Here is a 25,058-nt window from a genome sequence, read left to right as displayed (position 1 = left end):
GCGCAACACGTATACAGAAGCCCATATGTCCACACTCATGCACATAATTCAGTTTAATTAACTTTAAAATATATATATATTTTTAAGTATTAGATGGGCTCATAAAATTATGAATTATATTTTAATTTAAAGATTGGAAAATAAAATTTAAAATAAAATATGACCCGCATTTTTATTTCCAGTAAATTTCAAGATATGAATTTTTTTTTTCACATGTTAACACCCAATTAAATATTTTTCGTCATAAATTAAAAGAAAAAAAAATCCTCTTTAGTCAATTATATTCACTTATCATTAAATTAAAAATAATTTTATCATTTGAGTGTAAAAATAAAGTGTACTAGACTTGCATTATATATAGACTTTAGTATTTATATCAATTTTACTCAATCCATGACATTGTCTCTCCTGATGGCATAGCAAATGTTCATTAGCTAAACAATTGCTAAAATAATTAATAACTAAATTAAACAAAAGTTTTATTCATATATATATATATATATATATATATATATATATATATATATATATATATATAATTGATAGGATAAAACAATATAATAAATTAATAACAATAAATTAAATAATTTACTTTTCATAGAAAATAATTATTAATTTAATATTTTAATATATTATTTATTAAAATATCCTATATTTATATTTTTATAAAGTGTTAATATTATATTTTTATAAAGTGTTAATATTTTTTTGTTAATGTAATAATTAATTTTTTGTAAAATAATTACTTCATGACAAAATATGTTTCTCTTTATGAGATAAAATGCAAAAATTTTTAATTAAAAAAAAAACAAAGTAGCACAAAGTAACCAAATAAAGCTTTTCTTTTATATATATATATATATATATATATATATATATATATATATATATATATATATATATGTTTCTTTTTATGAGATAAAATGCACAAATTTTGAATTAAAAAAAAAAAACAAAGTAGCACAAAGTAACCAAATAAAGCTTTTCATATATATATATATATATATATATATATATATATATATATATATATATATATATATAATAAATAAAAAAGAAAAAAACCATATAAGCTACTTAAGATATCAGCTAGAATTGCTAATAAAACTTACAGGCCAAAATTCAAAATTGTTTTGTTACAATCCACCAACTACAAGCACCAGTGTCTGCGTTCATATAATATCAACAAATTTCCAACTTAATAATTTGAACATGCACATTTGAACACAACTTGATACTGTTAATAGGCTATTTGAAGACAATGTATGTATACTAAGAAACCTAATGATATATATATATATATATACAAGTTGCTAATCGGAGTTTAAGCAGACATTAAGATGTTTGTTCAGAGCACTTACAGCCACTCTCAGTAAATTCTATCCTTAATGGCACTTAGGAAGATCAAACAGCTGATTCTACATCATCAGTTTTCATTTCCTCTCTGAAAGAGTGATTGTGCAGATGCCGGGTAAAACTAGTAGTCGTATCCAAGAAATAAAGAACCAATGACATCGTGCAGCAGCACACAAACATGGGCATTGGCCCGAAGATCCATAGAAATAGAGGGAACGATAGATAGAAAGCTCGCAATCCGAGGGACCAGAAGAAACTTCTCGATTCAAGTTTCTGGCAACATACTCAATGGAATCCTTTTTGCCTACTGATGTAGGTACAGTAGCCAGGAAGCTAACATGAGCATAGTATCTAATTGACTGCACATTGCAAAGAAAGGCAACGAGGAAGCACAGCAGAATAGAGAAATACTTTATTGAAGAAACAATGGAGCTCTTATTTCCATATAATATTTGTGAGGCTGTGTTGCCAGAGTTTGATGTGCTGCTCACAAACACACTGATCAATGAGCTGAGAGTGATTGCTGTTGTTGCTAAAAGCGTCGATGCCATTATGTTGTTACGCATTGTTTGAACTGCCAACACACCATTCTTCAGGGGATCCTGAGAATTACAAAGTCAATATTGTCAAAATTGGAATTTGCATAGATATTAAATTCTAAAATAAAATTTCAGTGAAGAAAAAGTGTAGATGAACAATAAACAGTACTTGCTCAAACAACGATTAACCAAGCCTTAAATATGGATTATGGACTCTAATCTCCTTGCTATGCATCAATTATAGTCTGTGCCATCCATACAAAGTAGATACCATCATTGGCTTTTCATATATGCCAAGCATGTAGTTCAAAGTTTACTTTAAGCACATCTAAAACTAATTTTCATGTGTTTTTCAAGAAAATCTTCACAATGAGATTAGGAGCGATACTAGTTTCTTGTTGCCAACCATAAGCAATCAACAATCAGGGAATGCAGCTTTAATTCTAACCAATGGAAGTTAGGCAAGACCTCCTTTAACCTATGGAAACTGAAGAAGTTGAATTTACTAATGGCGATCAAGAAGATGACACATAGAGTTCTATTGCAGAAAAAGTAGCATAGAAGTAAAGCTAATTGAGAACTGAATCCATGGAGGGGTGTAGTTTACAGTAATTAACCTTTACATAGACTTAAATGAATCATAATTACAATCCAAGAGTAAGATAAGTGTATAATTTTGAATTTTCACCCAAGGATGCTTCTAGTTCTAGATAATGATCAAACCATGTAATCCTAACCAGCTACAAAATTGAGCGAGGAACTTCACAAACTAGGAAAGCTCTCTCACAGGACTCGGTAAAAAAGAATCAACTTAAAAGCTTGTACTTGTTGTAAGGGCCCATGAAAACGTTTTAATATCTCTAACAAGACCTACTTTGAAAAATGCAGCCCTGCCATACCTTGTGTTGAAATTTAGTAATGAGAAGAGCGATATTCAAACTTTAGACCTTTTGGTGAAAGAAACTCTAATATCATGCCATGAAACCACTCAACCTTAAAACTGTAAAAAAGCCCAAGAACAAGTTTAGTATCTTTAACCTCGATAATCATCCATGCAGCTCTAATCCCCAATTTAGTCATGATAATGCCTGCCAAAGAAGGCACAAAAAAAAAAAAAAGGATAAAAACTCAACTCTTGCAATCCGGATTAGCTCCAAATTCTATCAAAAGTCCTCGTGAATCAAGAGAGCTTCTATCCCAGCTGATTCCTCCATTACCAATTGTCATGAACACTAATGGAGATGAGATCCACTTTGCACAAATAAAGTTGGTTGAAGTTCTCCTTTTCTTTGTCCATGAACACCTAAATGTTGCTCAATTCTTAATTAAAAAATCTGGCCATGGGCTACAGCCAATCTCTATTCCTTAACATGGTTCCGCCACCTTAAGATACCATGGTTGGTCTTCAAGACATCACCCACTGACATAATATGACATATCTTCATACATAAAACAACAAACTGATATGATGCACTCAACCTTCAAAACATGACTATATCCTCAAGATGAGACAACCAATCACTAAAATATGGCTACATTTCTTGAGATAACACAAACAATCTCCATCACTTAGAATTACAATAGATAAAAAATAAAGAAAAGTAGTTAGAAGTGGTAAAACTATACATTAGTGGTTGACTATATATATATATCAGCCCGATTGGAATTGGAAGTTCTAGTTTGTGGCTGGAAATGCCCTAAACCGACCACATAGGTCTGGTTCAAAAACTGTTCAGAAATGGAGGTTTCATTTCCAGACCAGTTCAAAGACAGTGAGGTTTCAGTTCCAAGTTTGATATAATCCAACGGTTGACATTTTTTTCCTTTAAAAAAAAAAAAAGTGGGCTGAACCACTGGTCTGGTTCTAGAGCTGGGGAGGGATCCCTAAAACCTGAGGACCCAATACCTAATTTAAAACTCATGTTTAGATTTAACAGTAATATATCAATATTTTATTTGAATTTCAATATAACTAAAACTGAAATTCTAATGAAAAACAAAGGGAAACAAGTGGGGGAATACGGATCCTGCAGAGACAAAGATGGGGAATCCCACTAGAGGAATGTTGGGAAGACATGAATGGGGAATAATTCTCGGCCCACCCCATTGCCATTCCTAGCAGTATGATGGATCATATGTAAACTATCATGGATTAAAAAAAAAAACAGCCACTGATACCTATAAAGGAAAGCACGGCTTCATCTACCACATGAAGTCGGCCATCCACTCTGCAAAATAAATCTAGTGAAAACAAATAAAAAGGCAAAAAAGAAATCCATGATGCCAAATAAAGTTAATTCCAAGGCTCCTGAGTGAAAGTAGACGGCTAATGCTTCATTTTATTAGGAATAGTAGGTCTAAATTCTCTTATAATAATCTAATAAGTCCATCAAAAGCAGATTCTGATATTATCTAGAACAAATCCAGGTACAAAGATCCAAAAGCCTTTACCAACTCTAACTCCCATACCATGAATAATCTAATAGGAAATACTGACCCCTGGCCACACCATGCTAACACTTAAAAAAGCAAAAGAAAGAAATTAACCCTCCATATTTCTGGAATGCAGTAGGCTAGTAACAGTAACCTTGTGTCTCATATGTACACTTATTGTTAGTTAATAAATTGTTTTATTATTGAAAGATGAACTCTTGAACCACTTCGCTTCAACAAATAAAATTTTTAAAGTTCCCAACCAAACCTCACACGCCATTATCTTCTTTCTTAAATAACGAAATAAATAAAAAGTAAATAAATAATCACTCACAAGGATTCTTCCTGGTAACGGAAATGTATTCTTGTTAGTTAAACCACACAATTAATAATTAAAATACATACAGAAAATATTAACTTGAAAATACATAAACTCGTTACAAACAGCAAATAGTATCTACATGGGCAAAGGACAGTGAATGCTATTGGACAAGTCCAAAGCGGTGTTCTTCCTATGTTCAAAACATGTAATGAGTTGATCTTCACCAAAACCCAGCTAGCTTTTTTATTAAGATTAAGTACTGCAAGAAATTTTCAATGAAAGAAATTCTCGAAAACTAAGAAGCGGCCAAAAGTGAATAGCCTATCTACTAACAAAGAGCAGGCACAGGATCTTGAAAAACACCACAAGCATTTGACACCAGCGCCCCCAACCCCACACTCCAAAATTAAAAATCACAGTGGAAAGGCAAAACGGGAAAATCAAGAACAGATTTTAAGGCATCTCAGTGTCTAACTAAAGTTAAACAGGAATAAAGGGTTTTCATTTCCACTAATAATTAAGCTATAAAAGAGTACAGTTATAAAAACAAGAACCACCAAAGAATTGATGAAAGAAGAATGATCTCAAAGGATCATAGAAGGCGAAAATAACCAACTTTTGGGAAATACGGAATCTCTCTAATAATGAAAAAAGAAAAAAAAAAAAGGAAAAGAAGAAAGTGGAGATCGAAAGGGGGAAGTTACAGTCATAATTGCATGAACCCATTGATGGCGGGAATCAGCATTGATGCCAATGACAGTGCGGCGAGGATATTTGTGAATGGTGAAAAGAAGCCAAGAGTGGTATATTCCCAGCACCAACATGCCCATAGGTACAAGCACATAGTCTAAACACTGCTCCTCCATCATCGTCTACTCTCTCTCTCTCAGGGAAATGAATAAAAGAATGATTACAGAGACACACGGGAGAAAAGAGACCAAAGTGTTTCAGACACGGTTCCATCAGATCAGATCGTTATAAGTGGTAATAAATAAATGCACAGAAATGGTGGTCCATAGTCCGCTTTGGGGCCCGCACACTCTTGTCCTTATCCTTCTTTACTTAGACTTTCCGGTTTCAGAGGTGGATGATTCATTTTTCTTTCTTAATTTTTTGTTAGTGCTTTCCTTAGACGATTGTAATCCAATGCAAGTTATTTGTAATAATTGGTATATTAATCTGATTAAATAACATCAGGAATTTAAATCAGTATCAGTATTTGATATTCAAATCTTATCAAATTTGTTGGTTAAATCATTTAAAATTTTATTTAAATAACTATATATTAGGATTTATAAAAAATTTTTGCGAATATGAAATTGTAAAATAAAAAATAAATGACAAAAGGTCATCTTAAGCCACTTTGGATTTTTTTTATTTTTGCTCTTTGATTGGAGATAATGTTTTTTCTAGATATTATTGATTGTTGAGATATTTAATTGTGGTGAATTTGAAGACATTCAGTGTAGGTTTGGTGTTGAATTTACTCTTGATATTAAGAGGAAGAAGTTCTGCATAGAAGAACCCTTTCACTGTCCCAACTTCTTAAATAGAAAGGCTATAATTAATGTGGAATTTTTTTTTTTGTAATTTTAGTTTATATAATGTTCATTTCATCCGTGTTGTGAAAAAACTATACTCACACAAAATAAAGAACACAAAATTTAACATGACTCGATGTAAGCGTACTCTGTCAATAAATTTTGTATTTGTCATCTTTGACATCTCAAACCATAGCTCTGATACTATTTGTTATGAAAAAATATACTCACATAAAATAAAGAATACAAAATTTGAGGTGGAGCCCTTCGACGAGAAAAATAATTTTAGTTTATGACAAAGTACCATTACTGATATCCTTTTACAACAAGGATTAATTAAAGCATTGAACAAGAAGCAATTGGTGACCATGAAATATATGATTGGTAGGAGCTTCAACAAAGGGTTGTGAGTATGATTAGATTGGCATTAACCCCAGATGCGAAGTATAATGTCTTGGAGAAGATTTCACTTGTTATTTTGTGAAAGAAATTGCAGAGCCTATACAGTCAAAATCTCTTACAAATTGTTTGTACTTGAAAAAAGAGTTGTACCAACTCAAAATTGATGAAAGTACTGATGTAAGGGATCACTTTAATATTTTTAATAAATTAGTTACCTAATTGGCTAGTGCTGGTGTGAAGGTTGATGAAGAAGATAAAGCTCTCTTACTTTTAACCTCTCTCCCACAATCTTATAAAAGTTTAATAATAGCCCTAACAGTTGGGAAGGAGACTTTAAAGGTAGAGGAGGTTACCATAGTTATCTTGGATGATGAGAAGTTCAAGGAAACAGGTAGTAACTGTCACACCTTACCCCTCTGTAAGGCATAACATGATCCGTAGTATACCTAATCAATTACTGACTTCGTCTACCGATAACCTATTAAATACACTACAAAGGACTTTAAAACAATTTTCTTACTTACTTTTTGAAAGTGATGAGCGTTCATAGCAGATATTAAAAATATTTAATTGAAGTTTAAAAATTAGTTAAAATTTTTGTTCATTTTTATTTTTAAGCAAATTTTGGAAAAATTTCAGTAGAGTGCAGTTTATATTTGAGAAAAACAGTTCTTCAAATACCTGTAAAAGTACTTCCAATAATTCCTTTCATCAAAATCAACCACTACCACAACATAAATCAACATCATTTCTCCCAACTCCATAATTCAAAACAATTCTTAAATCAATTGTCTTCAAAAATAATACTAAATAACTTTATTCATATTTCATTAAAGAAAAATTAATTTATATTCATCAACCCAAAATATACATTAGAAGATCCAAAATATTATTTTTACAAAATCTATACAACTACTCATGACCAGTTTATACATGTACATACATTTACATATACCAAAATAAACATTACAATCAGGGTATAAAATTATACTTGACAAAATCTCAAGGACATAGCTCCGAAATCCTCAGAAGCTCACTCTTCTGCTCCACTAGTCCCTCTATTTATGACAACAATAAACAACCATCGCTGAGTACTATGACTCAGTGGTGTACAACATACTAAAATAGCATTTTATGCATAATTCAAATCACATTTATTCAAATACAGTATTGAAAATGAAACGTGGATACAAAAGACAATTTATAATTTTAGTCAAAATAGTCTCAAAACATATTCATAAAAAGACAGTTATATCATGTCATTCAGAATAATATTCATCTCAATAGCCAGAGGCTTATGAGAAATCACAAGGCTATGTGACACCCCTTACCCGTGTACAGTATACCCGAGTAAGTAATGCCACACGGTGTACTGGCACACTCTAATATACCTTACTTAATTTGTATCATGCTTTTGAAGCCAATTTATGAAATATGATTTATTTAAGCCATTTATCGAAATTATTATTTATTTGAGGTTCCGAAAATTTTAAAGAAAATCCGGCGGAGTACCAGCTAAAAATGGAGAAAATAGCTTCTTGAACTGTTAAAAACACTTCCAAATAATTACCAAACAATCCCAACTTCAATTTATCAGCAAAATCTCAATATTAAGATCTCAACAACATTTCAATTCCAGTTCTCAATCATCCATCACATGTGATGATCACATATAAATCACAAGTAAACATTTACTTTTCCATTCACAAGTACAATTTTCATAATTTACATAAACATCAATATACATTACACAAGTTTAATTACATATGAGAAAACAAAGTTAAGTTACAAAATGTCAAAATGACACCTAATGTCCTACCAATGCAATCGCAGGTTGAGGTGACACGGACATCGTGCGTAATCGCAGGATGGACTCACCTGCACGGCCCATCGGGCTCACGATCTGTATCTCCGTACCTACGCGTGGCAAAGCAACGCGCTAAGCAATAATGCTTAGTGGTGCAATTATATAATAAAATAAAATTGCTTGAAATTATATGTGTTTTGCTTGTATCTGTTTCATTTGCTTTGTATTTGTATATTTTTTTCTTTGTCCAATTTTATTAATTTGGTTGCCCAAGTAACCTACACTAGACGATCGGATCGATAACGGTAACCGCACCGTATCAAGTACTCGGGCCACACACCATCGGTCATATATGCATCTCCTGGCAGTAATGACTAACAAGTCAGAATATATCGTGCACAAGGCCAAAGCTCAATACAAAGTCGAATGGCTAAAAGCCATAAAATCACAGAATGGCATATTGCCATGTGCGATCGCTAATCGAACCCTATTGGTATGCCAAACTATCCAAACCAATCATGTTAGGTATACTAGGGCATTTGAAACTTTTAAATTCTTCAATTTGTGAATTTCAAATTTTTAGTGTCACTATTCATCTTATTGGTCAACAAAAATGTTGACTTTTAGAATAAAAATATGTACATTGACTTTGGCACTCCCTACGTACCACATTTGGCATTCCAAACTTGTTGGCATTAAGCATTTATACCATTTCAAAGTTTAAACCAACACAAGCAGAATTTTCAGTTTTTGTGAGTCAAATTTACTGTTCCATTGGACACTGTTTCTGTGGGAATTTGAAGAAATGTAAAACATGAAAGTTGTTCCTTATTTTGTCTAGTTGAATTTCCTTTTTTGAATCACTCCATTTGGAGTTTTGTAGCTCCAGATATGGCTCAAAAACCCAAGCTGGCCGGATTACCAATCTGCAAAAATTACCATATCTACAGTAACATGAACAGTGACTGCCACTGCCATTTGGGTTAGGTTCTGGCCATAATTTGGGGTAGGTTTCTTCATGAAAGTTGTTTTTCTATGTCTTAACTTGTTTCTGTAAAAATTTCAGGTCAATTGACCATATCTACAGTGAGTTATGGTACTGTTCATTTGGTCAATTCTGCAGAATCAGTTGCAGGTTGTCTGGATTGGGGCCAAGTTTTGGTCCTCTTGCTTTGGTCTTTTGGGCATGGTTTCTTCAGCAAAAATGTGCCATTATAAGCCTAGTTTCATGTCCAATTGGCCAAACACCAATTGGACCAACACAGCCAAAGTTATGGCTGTGTAATTGGACTGAAATCTCAATCCATTGTTGTCCTAGGCGATTTCACCTTCACTTTACCATACTATTTTTCAGTTCTAATTATGGTCAACTTACCTAAAATGGTCACTAATTGACCATTAAAATGTGCTCTAACAATTTCCCAAGCCAAGCCAATTTTTCACTCTTCAAAACCCTAGTTCCATTATAGGTTTTCACAACACCTTAATTATTAGCTCCTTCAATAATCACATACACACATGGTTTAAACTTGATCTATAGCCCACTTTAAGTACATCAAAACAATCAAAATAATTCCTTCACAAGGGCTTCCAAAAATTCATAGTATGTGTACACAAAATTCTTGTTCATTTTAGTTAAAATTCTTACTCAATTCAAGTTGCAAATCATGAAAAAAGGAGTTTTAAGTATCTAATGCACTAACCTTGATTAGGGCAGATTTTTCCCAAGCAATTCCTTCACTTTCTTGGCTTTTCTTGGCTGCCAAACACTCCAACAAGGTGTGGGGGTAATTTTTATTGAAGGGATCTAGGGTTTTTGGTGCAAGATAAGCAAGGTTTCAAAGCTTGGAAGCTTGAACTATGGTGGAAACCCTCTCTTTTCTCTCTCTACGTTTTTGGCTGGTTTTGGGGAAGGAGATGGCTGCTGGATCTTTGATGAATTTAGTCTTCAATTTGTCTCTTTATTAGTTAGTCAAATAAGGGCTTAATTGTGATTGGTTGGTAATTATAAATGACATCACCATGATGTCATAAATAGCCCTTTTTCCTCAATTTCTTTTCTTTCCTCCACTACTCAATTTCAATTTAATTTCTAGTAATGTTTATTCATATTTTATGTCATATTAATTATTTACTCAACTGGACAAGTCGGCCAAAAATCACCTCTGAAGGCAAAATGACCAAAATGCCCTCCGTTTGGCTTAACGGGTCAAAATTGTCTGTACCGATTGAAAAATTTTTCTAGGTATTTTCTTGGCATTCTAATGCCATGGGAACCTCAATAACCCTTCTCTGGAGTCCCAAAAATTATTTTATAATTTTTCCCCCGGGTCTAGGGCTCCTCGTTGCGAGAACCGCAACTTCCTCCAGTTACCCATCGCTAGGCACCTACTGCTTAACTTGGTTGTATTTTATTTCTAAAATTTTTACTAAATTTTTCTTATTAGTATTTGAGTTAATTATGGTTCCTGACTTTAGTTTAAATATTTTTCCGGACATTCTAGCTGTCCGGGCCGACACCGGTCACCGGAACAGTAGGATGTACGGAGTGGTTATCGGGAGGGTGTTACAGGCTAGCTAGCTCAAACTATGGTTACCCATTCAATTTCTTCCTCTACTAGCACACACCTCAACACTTCAGCTAGAGAGAGAATCAAAATTCAAAACTAATCCCTCCCACTAGTCATGCTAGTGAGGCTTCAAATAAATGGTCATGACATTGTGGTTTCAAAACTATCTTAACATTTTACCAAATATTTACTGACAATTAAAACACATATCATTAAATTTCCAACAATTTAGATCAAAAGTATAGTGTGCATTTCAATCAGCATTTGGCAATATAAATAAATCACAATTCACTTCATGTACTTTGCAAAGATAAATTTAAAGAACATTTTATGTTGTGCACAAACCTTATGCGAGTCGCCTCTTGGCCTTGACTCGATGCCTCGGCTTCTTTCCTGGTATTCTTTTTAACTAAAACACACAATTTTACAGTGTTTCAGTATCATAATTTATCATAAATCCAAAACAATTCCAAATCTATTTATTTCTAGCTTTAATATGCTTAACTTGACGTTCTTTAAAATTTGCATTTCGAGTTTACTATTCACGATACTATTCAAGTCAATTTGTTAACTTTCTCATGCTTAATAGGTATGGGAATTCAATTTCACCCACATACCACATTTTGGTTACCTAATTTGTTGGTTTTGGTTGTTTCCTCAAATTTTAAGTCCCTTTAGGTGAAATTTCCAAATTTCAGATTTGGTGTCCTGTTTTGCATTATTTCATTGGTCAAGTTGCTATTAAAATTTGGCTAAGTTTTCTTCATAGAAGTTGTTTCTTATTGTCTTAACTTTATTTCCCTTTTTGAATCACTCCATTTAGAGTTTTGTAACCCAAGATATGACTATTTGAATAGGGCTGGCCAGATTTAATGTTACCCAGAATTCTAGGCATTTTTTGGGCTTGTAGAACAATCATGTCAGATAGATTTTATCTGTTAATGATTCTTCTTATGGGAAGTACTGCTATCTGTAGTATCTAATTGATATACCAATTTATCCAAACTAAATAAATAAGTTTAGGTATACTATGGGCAATTAAATATTAATACTTATTTATTAAAAATATTCATGTCACTTTATAGTGGAAAAATAGGTCCCACATACTTGTTTCATATAATTTAATGTTTAATGGCTTGTTAGGGTTGATTTCCTACCATAAGATAAATTTATTTCATGAACCTTTCTTTAGATTCAGTTTTTGTGTCTTACTTTTACCTATCCATTTGATCAGTTTGTAGCCATTGTTTGGCCACACTTCCTTCATGGAAGTTATTGCCCTATGTCTTATCTTTAATTTCTCTTTGGAATCATGTCAATTTGACTTTTAGAACTCAAGTTATGGTTGGATAACCATAACTGACTTATTTCCAGATTCTGGTTCCTTAATTAGGCAGTTTTTGGACTTAGAGTTTACCTAATTAATGGAACATGTTGCAGAACTTGTAGGCATAGTGTTCTTCATAGAAATTGTTGCCCTATGTCGTATGATCATTACAAATTTTGCTTCACAATTTTTCAAATTTTGTAGAATTATTTATATCCAAATCACTGACCTGGACCTGGGTACCCTATGACAACAGGATTCCAATTCAGGTCAGTGACTACGAGTGGACGTTTGAGGTTCTTACTTTCATAATTTGAAATAGGTTTCAAAAACAAAGTTGGAGCTCTATCTCTTAGGTTTCCGGTATGGCTCATCTCAATTGGATTTTCCTAAAGGGAGATATGACTAAAAAACTATTCTGGGCTCAAGTGAAGTTTGGTCAGATCCCAGGTTTTGATGCAGTGACTTGTTCTAACTATTTGACCTAGTTCTCTTGATTTTTGGGTGTTGGTCCAAATATCAATTTTGTAGGTCTGTGTCTTGTGGACATTTTGCCACTGGTTTTGTTCAATTGAGTTCTTGTGGACCAAGTTATGGCCATTTTTCCATATCTGGTCAGGTAAGCTCATGTCCAGCAAATTTCTGGACATCAGGGTTCTGGACAGATTTGTATCTCAACTTGGGGTAGCAATTAGGTTAGGTTCTAAGCATTTTTGGGTTCAGTGGTCTTCAAGAAAATTGTAGCCCTATATCTAAGCTTTCCAATGATATCAAATTCAGGTCATTTGGACCAGTATAGAGAGAGTTATGACCAAATGAACACGTACTATTCATTTGGTCATTTTCTGGGTTTCAGTGTTTGGTCATCCAGATTTGGGCAGTGTTTAGGTCAAGTTTTTGACAAAATTTGGGCATGGTGTCTGCATCAAAAATGGGATATTTTGAGTCTAATTTCACCTCCAATTAGCCTCATACCAATTGGAGTCACACATTTTCAGTTATGGTTCAATAAATGGACTGGACTCATTGAGTCCCAACCTGCTGAAAATCAAACACTCCCAATATCAATTTCCTCCAACTCCCTTACTTCAACTTAACATTCATAGCACTTCTATAAGCAACAATCTCAACTCAATTAGGTCAATTTCAACAATGTCACAAAATCCCCAATTCATGTACACAAACTCTAGTTTCAAAGTTTCAATTTGCACAAACACTACACAATCAAACTCCCAAACATGTAAACTTATCAAACATTCTCATAAAACCCATTTTCATCATTTAAAATCATCAAACCTTAAGGTTCCATGGCTGCCGAAAATCATGTCTCCCTTTTCTCAAGTTTTTCTTTTGATTTTCATGAATTTTATCCTTAGTTTAGCATGCTTCTTATACTTATAAAAGAAAGAATAGTAGTTAGAGCACTAACCTTTTTGGGTGTCTTGCTAAACTTCAATTTCCTTACTTCTTATGGGTATTTATAACTTCCTTATGGAGTGGGGAGTATTTTTTATAAAGGGTGCTAAAGGTTTTAGTGAGAAAATGGGATGGAAATCATGCTTGAAGCTTTAGCTAAAATGGTGGAAGGAGAGAATAAGGGCAGCCGGCTCGTGGAAAGAGAAGAAGTGGAGGAAGAAGATGAAGGTTGGTGGGGGGTTTGTCTTATGTGTCTATTTATATATATATATATTTTTTAATTTTTGTGTACTTTAAATTTTTAAAATGTCATTAGCTTTTCTTTTCTTTTCTTTTCTTTTCTTTCTCTTCTCATTTTCCTAATTTGTTTCATAAATTTTAATTTATGTTAATTATTTTATTTTCTAAATTTTAATTTTATTTTCTCTAAATGTTTTCTATATTTTCTCAACATTTATTCCTTCAATTTATGCCTCCTCACTATAATTTAAGTGTAGTTCCAGATATTTTGACTATTTGAACAGACATTAGTCTTCGAAATAGTAAAATATACAGACTACCTATGGTGAGGGTGTTACAATTCTACAGGCTTTATGCCTGCCCATTGGCCTTGTGCCTGACATAACAGATGTATACATGATAGACATATGGATGTCTAACTAGTATACTCCCGCGTATCCAGTCTTTATAATCTGTTATAGGTTACTTAGGCACTGATATGAATTTAATAAGACTGAACATGCAATAAATGAGCAGAAAAGATCCTGATAAACTTATTTGCTCCCAAAGTTTAATAAATATGTAAATGACTTAAAATTCATGAAATCTGCATTTCTTTATAAAATTATACATGGAATAATTATCTTCAATTATTTAGTAATTTTTACTTAAATTTATGCACCACTAAGCAATATGCTTAGCGCGATGGATTTTTCCCTCTCGTAGGTACTGAAGATACAGCCCAGTAGACAGAGGACTAGGAACTACACTACAGATCTGCACTAGAGCCGGTGTCACCTCAGCAGAGTATTTTTGGTAGGGCCCATGTTTATTTAGCTTTTGCATTTTGATCATTGTACATAAGTGAGTAATGTAATTAAATTTGAGATTGTATAATAGTTTGTAAATATTGTACATCATTTTAACATAAAAAAAATGAAATGTATTTACTGGAAATGAATACGAGAAATTTATATGAGCAAATGATGATATGATCTGATACATGGAAAAATGAGATGGATATGAAAGTATTTTTAACAGGTGAATAGTAGAACCTGAAGGCATGGGAAGCATGGTTAGGGCCATTAATAGGTTGGAATTCAAAAAGTCATCTAGGGTACATGCTAGCGTACCAAATTAATTTTGCACCTAGCCAACCTCTAATGCCCATAGGCATGCTAAAACATACTTTTACCACACATTGCGAGTTCATTTGCCATTAAAGATTGGTATCTATCATTTAATCTCAGTAAATCCTAATTATAAGAGGGATTAAATTCAACAAACCTCTAAGGCGCTGAATCAATCTTTCTTACTCCCTTTGGGTGCTCCTAGGACTCCAAATGTTGCCCCTTTAGCTTGTCCACCATAAGCTTCACCAAGAATCACCAATGGTTGCCCCAAATCCTCTCTTTGAAGCTTGCCAACCACTAATACTTTAGGGTTTATGCTTTGGTGAAGGTATAAGGATGTAAAATAACTAGAAACTCTTTCTTATATGATTGATTCAAGAGAAAACCAAGCTTTCTCTTTCAAGAATCAATGAAAAACAAAAGAAAGAAGATAAATTGTTTCTTCTCTTTCTTCTTTATATATGTAAGACAAAAATGAATTAATTCTTGCCACATGTCAAGCCAAGATCCAATCTTGTTATATATTTATCTTAATCTCATTAAGACAAGTGTCAAGCTACAATTAAATCTTCATTTAATCATCTTCCAGCATGAGAAGACAAATGGCACACTCACATAGGTGCCATGTGTCACCATCTCATGATGCCACAAGTCACCATGTGCAATTACCATTTTGCTCTTGTTTATAATTTTGAGTTCTCAATCCAAAATTGTAATTTCTCCCTCAAATTAATTTATATCACATGTAAATTAATTAATTAATTAATCTCCATTAATTAATTTCACCATTTGTTTATATTATACATCCAACAACCTAGATTCGATTTCAAGTCATGCTAGGGACTTTGCAACCTTATTGCAAACCAAACCTATTTAATTAATTAATTAAACTCATACTTTAATTAGTTATTTACTTGTGTAGGTGTGTGACTTACTAGGCTCATTATTAATTGGCAATAAGAAATGATATTAACTCTTAACATCATTGGAACTCTTCCCTACCGTAAATGATTTCTCTAAATCATTTTAGGCATCTCATAGACCATGATTAACACCTAGCATAGCATGCCATGGCCACCTAATTAACAATAAGGAATACCTTAAATGAACCTTTAATCATATGTTACCATACACTAAGATCTCTCTATTATAAATTCCCAATTCTAGCTGGAACCATGGTTAATGTCAAACTCCATTTGCTATGAATCTAATTTTCTCTTTCAATTCTAATTCTTGATTAATCAGACTTCCTTGTTAGAAACTCCTTTCTGGCTAAGTCTATCTGTCCTGGCCAAGAACTTAAATCATTAAGAACAATTAAATAAACATAGGATTTTATCCCTATTTACTTAGGATAATGGATCCCATCTTGATCAACACCTATCTCCATATATAACAAGTAGGAGCCAACACATGCCCATATACCCATACATAGTACGAGTATGAAAATAGTATCAAACTCAAACCACTTATATACAAGATAACTGTGTTATCTCAGGTCTAAAGATTATATACACTGATATGATATATGACAATGCATTGACAAGAGTAAACCCCACGTGCTTGTCATAATCATCACTGGTTCGGCCTGTTTATCATATATAAGTGCCTATCATGTTTGTTATGTGGCATGGAGACTCACCACTCCAACTTATTAATATCTCATATTAATACTTTGGGAATAAGCATGACTATAATCTTTCTGGATAAGTCATGTTTTTTGTGAAGTATCCTCGATTGTGAACCAATTTATGATACTTTGTGCTAGAAATACTGTCACTCATATTCTTAACAACTTAAGAATAAAATTTCTAACAAAATATCAATGGACCTTTTCAATTATATATAAATAGATCATGTAAAAAGAAAAGTGTAATTGCTTTTTATTAATAAAATTATGTACAAGATACATATAGAATGATATGCTCTATGGCATACTACTAACAATCTCCCACTAATACTAGAGCCATTCATTACAGTATCTTAGACCCATCTTCTCAAGATGTTAGTCTAACTGAGTTTATGACATAGCCTTAATGAATGGATCAACTAGATTTTTAGCTGATGCTATTTTTTGCATGGCTACATCGCCTCACCCAACTATCTCTCTGATCATTGTGGTAGCGCCTTTCTATGTGTTTAGATTTTTTGTGAGACTAGGGTTCCCTAGGCTAAATGATCGCTCCATTGTTGTCACAGTAGAGAGGAACTGCTGACTCAATGGAAGGAACTACTGCAAGTTCTGTCACGAACTTCTTTATCCAAACAGCCTCTTTTGCAGCATCTGATGCAGCAATATACTCAACTTCTATAGTGGAGTCGATAGTTGTACACTATTTAGAACTTTTCCAACTAATTGCACCTCCATTACAAATAAATACAAAATCAGAGATAGACTTTCTATCATCAATATCTGATTGAAAATTAGAATCTGTATAACCATCCAATTGTAGGTCGCCACCTCTATAAATCAACAATAAATTATTCTCAAATACTTAAGGATATTCTTAATAGCTATCCAGTGTTTCAAACCTGGATTTGATTGAAACTTGCTAGTCAAACTAACAGCATATGCGATATCCGACCTAGTACACAGCATTACATACATTAAACTTCCAATAGTCGAAGCATATAGAATCCTGGCCATTTTCTCCATTTCTTCAGGTGTCTTAGGAGACATTTCCTTAGAAAGATAGATACCATGCCTTACTAGTAACAATCCTCTCTTGGAATCAAGCATGTTAAACCTTTTTAACACCTTTTCCAAGTATAAACTTTGGGATAAAACAATTATTCTTTTCTCTCTGTCTCTATAGATACGAATTCAAAAAATATGGGCTACTTTCCCTAAGTCTTTCATGGAGAATGTATTTGACAACCATACCTTGACAGTTGTTAACATACCTATGTCATTGCCTATTAATAATGTGTCATCTACATATAAAATAAGGAAAGTAGTAGCACTCCCACTAACCTTCTTATAAACACATAGCTCATCCACATTTTTTGATAAAACCAAATGATTTAATTGCTTCATCAAAACGGATGTTCCAACTCCTCGAAGCTTGTTTTAACCCATAAATGGATCATTTTAGCTTGCACACCTTGGAATGATCTTGAGATTTAAAACTCTTAGGTTGTTTCATGAAAATGTTTTCCTCAATGTTTCCATTGAGAAAAGCTATTTTGACATTCATCTGCCAAATTTCATAATCATAGTATGTAGCTATTACTAATAATATCCTAATGGATTTAATTATGGCAATAGGCAAAAAAGTCTCCTCATAGTCGATTCCTCACCTTTGGCGAAATCCTTTTGCAACTAGCCTTACTTTATAGGTCTCTACCTTTCCATCATAACCAATTTTCCTCTTGAAAACCCATTTATTACCTATAGGTATAATACCTTTAGGTGGATTAACAAGATCCCAAACTTGATTTTTATACATGGAATCCATTTCGGATTTCATAGCTTCAATCCATTTAGAAGAATCTATATCTGATATAGCTTCTTCATAGGTTAAAAGATCATCTCCATGATTTGATTCTTCATGAACAAATAACTCTTGTTCATCTTCACGAAGAAAACCATATCTTTCTAGTTCATGAGATATTCTGGTAGACCTGCAAGGAATTATTGTAGATGTATTATCAATAAGCATAGGTTGACTACGTGGATCAATATCCATCGGATTTGTTGGTTGGTCATAATTCTCTAATTCTAACTCTATTTGCCTTCCTTTGCCAACTTCTTAAATAAACTGTTGTTCAAGAAATATGGCATCTCTGCTTATCACAACCTTTTGTGATGTAGGCAAATAAAAATAATACCCAAAACTTTCTTTTGGATATCCAACAAATTGACTTTTTTCTGATTTGGTTTCCAATTATCAGTCTTCAACTTTTTAATGTAAGCTGGACAACCCCAAATCTTAACATGCAAAAGACTCGGTTTTATTCTATGCCATATCTCATAAGGTGTGGAAGAGACCGACTTTGATGGAATCCTATTCAGAATATGCAAAGTTGATTTTAATGCAAATCCCCAAAAGGAGATTGGCATGTCAGTATAGCTCATCATACTACGTACCATATCTGATAGGGTACAGTTTTTCCTTTTAGATACATCGTTTAATTATGGCATTCCCGGAGGAGTCAGCTAGGAAATAGTGCCATGTTCCTTTAAGTATTCATCAAATTCAATACTTAAGTATTCACCTTCACGATCTGATCAAAGAGTTTTAATACTTTTTTCCATTTGATTTTCTACTTCAGATTTAAATTCTTTGAACTTTTCAAAGGATTAATGTTTGTATTTCATCAAATACAAATACCCAAACCTTAATTTGTCATCAGTAAAGGTATTAAAGTAATGAAAACTGCCTCTAGCCATTTCCTTAAATGGACCACATACATCACTATGTATTAGTTCCAAAATATTTTTAGCTCTTAAACCTTGTCCAACAAAAGGTGATCTAGTCATTTTGCCTTGAAGGCAGGATTCACAAGTTGGAGTAGGTTTAGAACCCAATGAAGACAAAATCTCCATTTTATCAAGCCTTGTAATCCTATCTTCTGCAATATGACCTAATCTTAAGTGCCAAAGACATTTTGGACTGGAGTTGATTTTCATTATGGCATTACATTCATTTAGAGTGCTTGCATTAAATTTATATTTATCATTATTATCCAAATAATAAAGTCCATCATGCATATAACCTGAGCTAATAAATTTATTTTCAAAATAAATATTGCAAACATTATTTGTGAACTGAAATTCATAACCATTTCTAGTCAAACTAGATACAAAAATGATGTTCTTAAAAGCATCAGGTTCATACAAAATGTTATCTAAATACAAATATATCCATACATGTACAAAGATTTAGATCCTATGGCTAAAACTTCAACAGTTGAGCCATTACCAATCTGGAGTCTAACATCTCGTGCCTGCAAGCTGCTACTACTTACTAGTTCCTACATATCAAAAGAACTATGAGAACTTGATCTAAAACCCAAGCTGCAGATGAACTAAGAGCATCATCAAAATCCAAATAACAAAATATAGACATACCTTCTGAAGGTTTATCTTTCTTGTTCTTCAGAGACGCAAGATACTCTGGGCAGTTCCTTTTCAGTGCCCATCCTTCTGGCAGTGGAAACACTTTCCGTTGCTTTTGTCAGCTTCGGTCTTCCTCTTATGTTTGGCTATTTTCTTGGAAGGTCCAGGAACTTGAGATTTCTTTTTCTTATTGCCCTTCTTCTTCTTGGACTTTCCAACAGGAGAGGAAGATGCAACCAAAGCTACCTCTTTTCCTTTATTGCCCAGCATATTCTTTTGGGCAATAATCAGCATGTTAAGCAAGGCAACTAGAGTGCATTCTTGCTTAATCATATAGAAATTTGTCACAAAATTCCCAAAAGACTCTAGTAGAGACTGAAGGATGAAATCCGTCTGTAGCTGGAAATCCATGTGAAAATCAAGATGTTCCGGCTGCTCTATAAGCTGAATCATCTTGTGAATATGATCTCCTATATTCTGTCCCTTTGACATCCTCATTTGCACTTTGCATGTTTTCATGCTACTTCTGTAACTCATTAGTCATAGAAGCAAGCATAACACATCTGGCTCTCATATCATGCTCCTTCTACTTGTCCAAAGTTTCTAATTCCTCTGGAATGGCCCCTGGAGATAAGGGACTAGGAATTTTAGAATGTAAAACATATCCTATACATTTTAGGTTTAGGACAAGTTTCAGATTTCTTAGCCAATCAGAAAGATTAGGTCCTGTCAACCTATTATGATCAAGTATGCCCGCAAGGATATTGGATGGTGGTGGTTGTTGTTGTGTGCTCATTATTATCAGATTTTTAATTACAGAAAATAACAAGATTAATTAGTAAATGTATCAAGTAGTTAACTAAAATGAGTATGGTCTTTTAATCAAATTGGTCCTCCCACAAACTTGACGAATCCTACACTTCCAAAGTAGGAAACAGAAATCCTAGTTGGATGGATTTCTAGTGGGTGATTGAATTCTTATACTCTTATTGATCATCCTCAGGCACATCCATTGTTGGAATCACAATAAACTATAAGTGAGCAACTCCTTGGCCATCACATCTCATGTGAGGTTCAATCATTTATTTAGCCCTTAATGCTCAAAACCTCAGGCACATCCATTATTGGTTTATCTTGCATCAGTTAAGTTGATTCCATTGAGCTAGTAAGCATGCAAATAACTTTAATGACCTCAGGCACATCCATTATTGGAATCAAGCATTCACATACTTACAAACATCTTATGCTTAACAATTACTCTTAAGAAAATCTCTTAAATAAATGCATCATTCCAATGTTTTCATAGCTAATAATGCAAGTGCTTAAAATTTCTTAAAATAATTATCTGAAGGGAGGGCCATGATATAATTACCATAATTATACAATTACCAACTTAATCATTTATTTGGAAGATTTTGTGGTCTGCTTAATTACTATTATGGTCTCACTTTGCACATTATCCAATTGGCATGCATATATCACATATTTGCATATATTCATACACATCTTATGCATACATGGATAAACAAACAATATGGCATGATCATGGACTTTCTAAAGGATTCAATTCTGAGCTACCAAGAATTGAATTAGGGTATTCTTAGGTTTATTTCATCTATTTTATTTACAAGAATTGCTGAAGGAGTACATAATCAACCCTTGATCTTGATCTCCTCCCACTGATCTCACCAATGCTCTTGACCTCCTTGTTCTTCTTGCAATCCAATTACATTGTAACCCTTGGCATACCAAGGTGAATATACAAGAATTTGGACTTTAAAGTCCCTAAATAAATGAAAATACATCCTAAGTTATCACAACATTTATGATACATATCACTAAAATGAAATTAATTATTTTACATCCCAAAGAAAAATAAAAGAAATAAATCTAATCACATTGATTTTTTATTGTCCATGATCATCCATCATGCATATTTAAAATTTAATAATTAAATAAAATATACATGTTAAAATTAAATTGAATATCACATAATCAATTAGGATTTAATTTGAATCTTATTCAAATTAATCTTAAATTTAGGAACCTTTCCCAAATTTAATTTTATGAAAACAATATTCAAAATTATTGGTATGATTGAAAATCCTAATTAAACCATTTAATTAAGTTTAGGCTTCATTTTGGGTCCAAAATTATACAACAATTGCATAAAAAGCCCAAAATTTAGCCAAACACACCCCTATATTTTAAATTACATGACTAGCTAAAAACACGACTCGTGTAACAACTTACACAGCTCGGGCTATGTAAACGCGAAGCGACACGAGCTGGGGTGCGAAAATCACACGGACCATGTTTCGTGTCTCTGTCGGGCAGAGAGAAACACAGGCCGTGTACCACAACACGCCCGTGCACTGCCAACAAGACCAGTAACATGACTTGCGGCCTGGGACACGCCCAGGCCGTGTTTCTTATGGCAGTGAGGGTTTTCTAGGGTTTTTAAATCCGATCCAAGTTCAAATTGCACCTAAACCTTATCCAATCACACAATTGAGTCCTAAATCTATCCTAATGGCAAATATAGTTGTTCTGATACCATTTGAAGGCATGGGAAGCATGGTTAGGGCCATTATTAGGTTAGAATTCAAAAATTCATCTAGGGTTACATGCTAGCATACCAAATTAATTATGCACCTAGCCAACCTCTAATGCCCATAGGCATGCTAAAACATACTTTTAGCATACATTGAGAGTTCATTTGCCATTAAAAATTGGTATCTAGCATTTAATCTCACTAAATCCTAATTATAAGAGGGATTAAATTCAACTAACCTCTAAGGCACTGAATCAATCTTTCTTACTCCCTTTGGGTGCTCCTAGGGCTCCAAATGTTGCCCCTCTAGCTTGTCTACCACAAGTTTCACCAAGAATCACCAATGGTTGCCCCAAATCTTCTCTTTTAAGCTTGCCAACCACTAATACTTTAGGGTTTATGCTTTGGTGAAGGTATAAGGATGTAAAATAACTAGAAACTCTTTCTTGTATGATTGATTCAAGAGAAAACTAAGCTTTCTCTTTCAAGAATCAATGAAAAACAAAAGAATAAGAGAGAGAGGGAGTGTTGCCGTCCAACAAGGAGAAAAGGAAGAAGTTAAATTGTTTCTTCTCTTTCTTCTTTATATATGTAAGACAAAAATGAATTAATTCTTACCACATGTCAAGCTAAGATCCAATCTTGCTTTGTATTTATCTTAATCTCATTAAAACAAGTGCCAAGCTACAATTAAATCTTCATTTAATCATCTTCCATTATGAGAAGACAAATGGCATACTCACATAGGTGCCACATGCCACCATGTGCAATTACCATTTTGCCCTTATTTATAATTTTGAGTTCTCAATCCAAAATTGTAATTTCTCCCTCAAATTAATTTATATCACATATTAATTAATTAATTAATTAATCTCTATTAATTAATTTCACCATTTTATTTATATTATACATCTAACAACCTAGATTCGGTTTCAAGTCATGCTAGAGACTTTGCAATCTTATTGCAAACAAAACCTATTTAATTAATTGATTAAACTCTTTAATTAATCAATTAAATCATACTTTACTTGTTGATTTACTTGTATAGGTGTGTGACTTACTAGGCTCATTATTAATTGGCAATGAGAAATGATATTAACTCTTAACATCATTGGAACTCTTCCTTACCGTAAATGATTTCTCTAAATCATTTTTGGCATCTCATAAACCATGGTTAACACTTAGTATAGTATGTAATGGCCACCCAATTAACAATAAGGAATATCTTAAATGAACCTTTAATCATATGTTACCATGCACTGAGATCTCACCATTATAAAATCCCAATTCTAACTGGAATCATGGTTAATGTCAAACTCCATTTGCTATGAATCTAATGTTCTCTTTTAATTCCAATTCTTGATTAATCACACTTTCTTGTCATGAACTTCTTTCTGGATAAGTCTATCTGTCCTGGCTAGGAACTTAAATCATCAAGAATAATTAAATGAACATAGGATTTTATCCCTATTTACTTAAGGTAACGAATCCCATCTTGATCAACACCTATCTCCATATATAACTAGTAGGAGCCAACACATGCCCATATACCCATACACAGTACAAGTATGAAAGTAGTATCAAACTCAAACCACCTATATACAAGATAACAATGTTATCTCAGGTCTAAAGATTATATGCACTGATATGATATATGACAATACATTGACAAGAGCAAACCCCACCTGCTTGTCATAATCGTTATTGGTTTGGCCTACTTATCATATATAAGTGCCTATCATATTTGTTATGTGGCATAAGACTCGCCATTCCAACTTATTAATAACTTATATTAATACTTTGGGAATAAACATGACAATAATCTTTCTAGATAAGTCATGTCCTTTGTAAAGTATCCTCGATTGTGAGCTAATTTATGAAACTTTATGCTAGAAATACTGTCACTCATATTCTTAATAACTTAAGAATAGAATTTCTAACAAAATATCAATGGACCTTTTCAATTACACATAAATAGATCATGTAAATCGAAAAGTGTAATTGCCTTTTATTAATAAAATTATATCCAAGATACATACAAAATGATATGCTCTAGGGCATACTACTAACAGAACCCGCCAAACGCTAATAAAATAGAGGATACTATGTCTGGGTCTCCATATAAATAAATTGTGTTAAAAAAAATTTAAACACATGAAGTAATATAAATAAATAGAATTTAAATTAATAATGCACAAGACAAGACAAAATAGGGTGCTCTGGTATCGAATGTGGCACGCCTTGCTTGGCTACACTGTAGACGGGTAAGGGGTGTTACATTTAGTGGTATCAAAGTAAAGGTTTAGGCGGTCCTATACCTAGATAGATAGAATGGGCATAACATGCATGGGCCTTTATTTAGGAGTTAAGGTGACAC

At 33.1% G+C, this 25,058-nt stretch overlaps 1 non-coding gene across 1 annotated transcript; it reads right to left on the bottom strand.

Annotated features, from left to right (window-relative positions):
- Positions 1-1,085: 1,085 nt before the first annotated feature.
- On the bottom strand, positions 1,086-5,625 carry LOC110640263 (uncharacterized). Its single transcript, XR_009151406.1, has 2 exons — positions 5,355-5,625; positions 1,086-1,958 (listed from the first exon to the last, which is right to left on the bottom strand). It is a non-coding gene; the product is annotated as an uncharacterized LOC110640263 (transcript).
- Positions 5,626-25,058: the final 19,433 nt, after the last annotated feature.

Source organism: Hevea brasiliensis, chromosome 9, assembly GCF_030052815.1.
Source record: "Hevea brasiliensis isolate MT/VB/25A 57/8 chromosome 9, ASM3005281v1, whole genome shotgun sequence".
In the NCBI taxonomy this organism is placed as follows: domain Eukaryota; kingdom Viridiplantae; phylum Streptophyta; class Magnoliopsida; order Malpighiales; family Euphorbiaceae; genus Hevea; species Hevea brasiliensis.
The sequence above is the reverse complement of the archived record's forward strand: the minus strand, read 5'-3'. Positions and strand labels throughout refer to the sequence as shown.